This window comes from Cebus imitator, unplaced genomic scaffold (assembly GCF_001604975.1).
Source record: "Cebus imitator isolate Cc_AM_T3 unplaced genomic scaffold, Cebus_imitator-1.0 Scaffold23, whole genome shotgun sequence".
NCBI classification, from domain to species: domain Eukaryota; kingdom Metazoa; phylum Chordata; class Mammalia; order Primates; family Cebidae; genus Cebus; species Cebus imitator.
This window is the reverse complement of record NW_016107338.1, coordinates 8,062,822-8,069,752: the sequence shown is the minus strand read 5'-3', so window position 1 is coordinate 8,069,752 and position 6,931 is coordinate 8,062,822. Positions and strand designations below refer to the sequence as shown.

Genomic DNA, 6,931 nt, shown 5'->3' with positions numbered 1-6,931 from the left:
AAAAAAAAAAAAAAAAAGAGAGCGAACAAGTATGTGGAAAAGATAGTTCCAATACTGCTTCACTATAGCTTATAAGCTTATATCAGATAATTTACCACTTAAAAATATAGGGTCATCTGTGCTGTTCATTATTGTAAGAATGTTCGTTTCATCTTCCAAAGTAGATTGCAGGCTCCTTGGAGGTAAGACCCATGTCTTCTTTTCCTCCCACAGCAATTTATATGGAGGTGTGGGAGGAAAAAAACATATCTGTTACCATTTATGGAGGGTTCTCTGTGAACTAGGCACTTTGTTAAAATCTTTTAGATATATTATGGAATCTTTGAAATGATCCTATGAGGTAATTTTATTTTATTATTATTATTTTTTTGAGACAGTCTCTCGCTCTGTCGCTCAGGCTGGAGTGCAATGACGCTATCTTGGCTCACTGCAATCTCCGCCTCCCAGACTCAAAGTGCTTTTCCTGCCTCAGTCTCCCAAATAGCTTGGGTTACAGGCACTTACCACCACACCCAGCTAATTTTTGTATTTTTAGTAGAGACAGTGTTTCACCATGTTGGCCAGGCTGGTCTTGAACTCCTGACCTCAGGTGACCCACCTGTGTCAGCCTTCCAAAGTGCTGGGATTACAGGCGTGAGCCACCTTGCCTGGCCTTTATGAGGTAATTTTATAATTTCAATTATGCAAATGAGGAAGCTGAGGCACAGAGTTGAATAGCTTTCATAAGGCATCTCAGCTGCTGAGTGGTGGGATTAAAATTTGAACCTTGGTTTATCTGACTTTTTAGCTCATATTCTTCTTTAAAAATAATTTTTATTGTGTATCTTTGAGGTTTACAACATGATGTTATAGAATTCAGATATAGATAGTAAAATGGTTACTATAGTGAAGCAGATTAACATATCTATCATCTCACAGTTACTTTTTTTGTGACAAGAGCAGCTAAAATCTACTTAGTTAACACAAATTTCAAAGCAATGCGATTTTAACTTAGCCCTATGTCGTACATTAGATTTCTAAATGTGTTCATCCCACATATCTGCTCTTTTGTGTCCTTTGACCTACATGTCCCCATTTCCTCTCCCCCTCCCCTTTGCCATGGTAAACACTGTTTTATTCTCTCTTTGTGTATTTGAGCTCTTTTTTAAACTCACATATAGGTGAGATCACGTATATTTTTATTTCTGGCTTAATTCACTTAGCACATGTTTTCCAGTTCATCTATGTTCTGGCACAAATTGAAAGGATCTCCTTTTTTAAGGCTGAATAATATTCCTCTATGTGTGTGTGTGTGTGTGTGTGTGTGTGTGTGTGTGTATTTACAAACTATATTTTCTTTATTAATTTGTCCATAGATAACATCTAGGTTGTTTCCATATCTTGGCTTTTGTGAATAATGCTTCAATGAGCATGGGAGTGCAGATGTGTTTATGAGGTGGTGATTTCATCTCCTTGGGGTATACACCCAGATGAGAAATTGCTGAAAAGCCCGTATTCTTAACAACTAGGCGGGGAGTTCTGGAAATTTGTTGACTGGTTGCTAAACTAATCTTGGAGCCTAAAGTACTTAGGGTTGAGCTTAAGAGGAGGTATGAGGTAAGGTATTAGAGAGCTTCGAGGGGTGATGGGAAGCTTTTGGGCGCTTATCATTTTTCTGGGGGATATTTTTGTAGTTGGGGATCACATGCATTTTCCTGTTTCTGCTCTATTAGAACTGATAGTATTTTCTGGTTCTGATTTAGTAGTCAATTGAAGATCCCTGTGAGTTCCCCACTTGAAGACAGTTCAGTCTAGATGGGAGAGAGCATAGCATGCCTATGGGGTAGTATACAGAGTAGAGGCACAGGGACCAGACAGATCTGGGGTAGGGGCCATCTGGGATGCTGTTTATAAGGACCAAGCGATAGAGAGGACATAAAGCCAGAGCTAGGAAGGGGAGATGCTGGGAGAAACAGTGAGACAAACTGGGGGTCAACTAAAGCTCTCCAAAATTGAACGGTTGTGGTCCTCATTGTTCTTGCCCTTTTAACTGGACGGAATTAGCTCCATCAGTCCGAATCCAGCAGGAAGCAGCCAGCACACTGAAAAGGTAGTCAAATGGCTGGTGCGTGGCTCATGCCTGTAATCCCAGCAGTTTGGGAGGCTGAGGCGGGCAGATCACCTGAGATCAGGAGTTCAAGACCAGCCTGACCAACAGGGAGAAACCCTGTCTCTAACAAAAACTCAAAATTAGCCGGGTATGGTGGCGCATGCCTACAATCCCTGCTACTCAGGAGGCTGAGGCAGGAGAATTGCTCGAACCTGGGAGGCGGAGGTTGCGGTGAGCCAAAATTGTGCCATTGCACTCCAGCCTGGGTGGCAAGAGCAAAACTCCATCTCAAAACAACAACAACAACAAACAACAAAAATGGTAGAGTCAAAAAGAGCTTAATAGAGAGGCTATTTGGAGAAAGTAAGAAAATCAACAGGGGCTGTCGAAGCACTTTGGTCTAACAGTAGCAGGAGGTGCTGCTACCCCTGGGCCTGAAGGGGCAAGGGAACAAGGGCAGATACAGGAACACCCCGAGAGCTTTAGCTTTAGGACAGGACCCTAACGGGACCTGTGACCTTTGCAAGAGACATACAGCCACTGCCAACCTACAGTGTGGTAGGAAGTGAGCCAGGGGAATCAACACTCCAAGTTCTCTCTCTTTCACCCTTTGACTTCCTGCCACTCACATCGGTTTCATCCAACCAGATGCCAAAAAGTGAGGGAGTCAGGTCATGTTATCAGCAACCTGGACACAGAGCAGACAAGGATGGATCTGAGGGGCAAAGGGAGCATCCTCTGTCTTTATCCACAGATGTACTTAGAAACTGCTAGGAACATAACCCAAGATGCTATCCATAGGGAAGTATCTAAATAAAGTGTGATGTGTCCATGCTAGGAAATCCTAAGCAGCAGTTGAAAAGACAGAATAGATCAATAGTTATTGGTGTGGAGAGATTGCTGAGACCTATTATTGAGTAATGAAGCAAATTGCAGAAAAATGCCCAGAGTAGGATGGGATGTTTACCCACCCCACCACCCACCACCACATACACTATTATTAAGTCTATTAAAGCCTGGTGTGGTGGCTCACACCTGTAATCCCAGTACTTTAGGAGGCCGAGACGGGTGGATCACCTGAGGTCAGACCAGCCTGGCCAACATGGTGAAACTCCGTCTCTACTAAAAATACAAAAATTAGCCAGTGTGATGGCGCCCACCTGTAATCCCAGCTAGTCTGGGAGTCTGAGGCAGGAGAATTACTTGAACCTGGGAGGTGGAGGTTGCAGGTTGCAGTGACCTGAGATTGTGCCATTGCACTCCAGCCTGGGCGGAAAAAGCGAAACTTCGCCTCCAAAAAAAAAAAAAAGTATATTAAATGCCCCATGTCTTTTATGGTATTTTGTGTATATGCTTATGTACAAATGCAAAGTTTGGAATAACATACATCAAACTGGTAATAATGATTTGCTCTGGGGAAGTGGGAGGAGGCCCAAGATTTGGGAGGTGGTCAGAGAGGCTTCAGTTGTGGTAGACACTACTGGTTGCTTAATAACAGCTGTTGCCCCTCACCCAGATCTTTAATGCTAACAACTCAAATCCTGATCAGGTATCAAAGGGCAACATTGTGCTCAGGGAAGGTAGGTCCAGGTGTCAAACCCTGGTTGATCTAAGCCAAGGATGCTTATACCACTCCCCTTTGCCTGTGTTTTGTCTAGGGGTAGGAGTGTGACCTAGTCTGCTGTTTTTTTTTTTTTTTTTTTTTTCGGCTTCCAATTCCATTTTAATTTTGTTTCTTTTCTTTTCAAGACAGAGTCTCACTGTGCTACCCAGGCTGGAGTGCGGTGGCACGATCTTGGCTCACTGACATCTCCCCCTCCTGGGTTCGAGCGATTCTCCTGCCTCAGCCTCCCAAGTAGCTGGGACTACAGGCATCCGCCACCATGCCCAGCTAAGTTTTTGTATTTTTAGTAGAGACAGAGTTTCACCATGTTAGCCAGGATGGTCTTGACCTCCCGACCTGGTGATCTGCCTGCCTTGGCCTCCCAAAGTGCTGGGATTACAGGCATGAGCCACTGCACCCAGCCTAATTTTGTTTCTTTGTATGTCTTTCCTTAAATATACAGTCCATCACCTTGGCTCAGTGCATGTCACCAAAAATTCTCCAGGGATTTCATAGTTTGGACCTCGGTGGCGTCGCTGGCCCTGGATTATCCATGCAGGGAGGCCTGCCTGCACCTCTGACAGTTGGCTGTAGCAGGGGGTGCCCATCTTCTGTGCTTTGTGGTACATATCTGTGTCACCAAAGTAGCGGTCCCAGTACAGAAAGCCTTCCTTCTGCTGCTTCTCCTTCCAGCAGTTGTTCCAGAGGTTGGTGATATAATCATCTTCCACATTTGGTTTGACTGTTTTGAGACTGGAGCCTGTGTACTCCTTGGAGAAAGTGTCTGCTACATAGTAAATGACACTCAGGTGGTCAGTGACTCACCTGTGATGTGGCCCACAGATGGTCTTAGGCTCAGACTGTAGGGTGGACTGGAGACCATGAGCTGGCTGAGAACTGACACGAGGATCAGGATGAGGATGGACATCAGCTGCACAAACACCCCTAGTCCACCGTCACCCTGGTTCTCCCTGCGGTCCTGCCTTTACTGGTATGTATAGCACATGTGGCCATTGCTGTAGATGTGGACTTTACTAGAAGGGAAGCCACCGCCAAAGAACATGTTGAAGAGGTCTTCAGGGGAGATATCGGCCTCAAAGCCATGGTGGAAGTCCCCATGCCCGTAGCTGGGCCGGGCTGCCTGCCTCCTGTTATCGCTGAAGTGGTCATACTGTTTCCTCCTTCCCTCCTTCCTTCCTTCCTTCTTCTCTTTCTCTCCTTTCCTTTCCTTCTTTCCTCCTTTCTTCCTTTCTTTCCTTTCTTCTCGAGACAGAGTCTTGCTCTGTCACCCAGGCTGGAGTGCAGTGGCTCGATCTCAGCTCACTGCAACTTCTGCCTACCAGGTTCACGCAATTCTCCTGCCAGCCTCCTGAGTAGCTGGGATTACAGGCGTGAGCCACCACGCCCGGCTAATTTTTGTATTTTTAGTAGAGACAGGGTTTCACCATATTGGCCAGGCTGGTTTTAAACTGGCTGATTTTTCCGCCCACCTTGGCCTCTCAAAGTGCTGGGATTACAGGTATGAGCCATCGCGCCCGGTCTTCGTGCTTCCTCTTCTCCGGATTGCTGAGTATCACTTATGCTGTGCCAATGGTTTTGAAAGCTTCAGTGGCATCAGGTGCAGTTCTTTTCTGGGTGGAATTTGAGGGCCTTCTTCAGGTCCTCATCTGAGGCCCCTCTGCTCACCCCCAGGATCGCATAGTAATCCTTACATTGCTTGACGCTCTTCACAGCTGCAACTTGTTCTGCAGTGTAGCCTTTGGTGCTCTCTTCTTCTCCAGCTTTACCATTGGCCTGGGGGACTTCAGTCCCGCCTGCTTTCCTGTGGGCGGCATGGGTTGCATCTGTGGATTTGGGTTGGTCACCAGCAGTTTGTGGTTCCTGATTGAGGGACTCCATCAGGGCGCAAACTCGTGGTGTCGGGTATAGCGACTGTGCCTTCTCCAGGAGGTGGAGTGCCCCGTTGGGCTGGGTGTTCTGGATGGCCTTGAGGGAGATATTGATACAGAGCTCATCTCCATCCTTGTTGGATTACATGGCAGAACCAGAGCACGGAAACTGCTGTTGACTTTTAAGAAGTATTTTTTTGGCCGGGCGTGGTGGCTCACACCTGTAATCCAAGCACTTTGGAGGCCAAGGTGGGCGGATCACCTGAGGTTGGGAGTTCAAGACCAGCCTGACCAACATGGTGAAACCCTGTCTTTTTAAAAATAAAAAAAAAACTTTTAAAAAGAAGTATTTTTGTTGTTGTTGTTTTAATAACAGAACAGAGTATAGTAGATGAAGATAAAGAGTTCTGCTTCTCCCTTTGCTTTTTGCCTTGGAATAGAGTTGTTGGAAATGTGAATCTTGGAGTTATGGCAACTATCTTGTGATCCAGAGGAAGAGGACAGGAGAGGCTGGGTGCAGTGGCTCATGCTTGTAATCCCAGCACTTTGGGAGGCCGAGGCGGGCAGATCACGAGGTCAGGAGTTTGAAACCAGCCTGACCAATGTGGTGAAACCCTGTCTCTACTAAAAATTCAAAAATTAGCCAGGCCTGGTGGCCCATGCCTGTAGTCCTAGCTACTTGGGAGGTTGAGGCAGGAGGATCATTTGAACCCAGGAGGCAGAGGTTGCAATGAGCCAAGATTGTGCCACCACACCCCAGCCTGAGTGACAGAGCAAGACTCCATCTAAAAAAAAATAAATAAATAAATAAAAAAGAAAGAAAGAAAGAAAAAAGATAAAGGTCAGGAGAAACATAGAGACATCAGCCCAGCATCTTAATTTTTTTTTTTGTTTTGTTTTTTTGAGACAGAGTTTTGTTCTTGTTGCCCAGGCTGGAGTGCAGTGGCACAATCTGGGCTCACCACAACCTCTGACTCCCGGGTTCAAGCAATTCTCCTGTCTCAGTCTCCTGAGTAGCTAGGATTATAGTCATGTGCCATCATGCCCGGCTAATTTCGTATTTTTTTTAGTAGGTCAGGCTGGTCTCAAACCCCCAACTTTAGGTGACCCGCCTGCCTCAGCCTTCCAAAGTGCTGGGATTACAGGCATGAACCACCATACCTGGCCTTTTTTTTTGAGACAGAATCTTGCTCTGTCCCTCGGGCTGGAGTTTAGTGGTGCCATAATAGCTCACTGCAGCCTCAAGCTCCTGGGCCCAACCCATCCTCCTGCCTCAGCTTCGTGTGGCGGAAACCATGAGTGTGTGCCACCACACCTGGCTGATTTTTAAATTTTTTATAGAGATGGGGG

General features: G+C 46.0%; 1 pseudogene; it reads right to left on the bottom strand.

Moving 5' to 3' along the window:
- Positions 1–3,793: 3,793 nt before the first annotated feature.
- LOC108299694 lies at positions 3,794–5,735 on the bottom strand (annotated as a pseudogene).
- Positions 5,736–6,931: the final 1,196 nt, after the last annotated feature.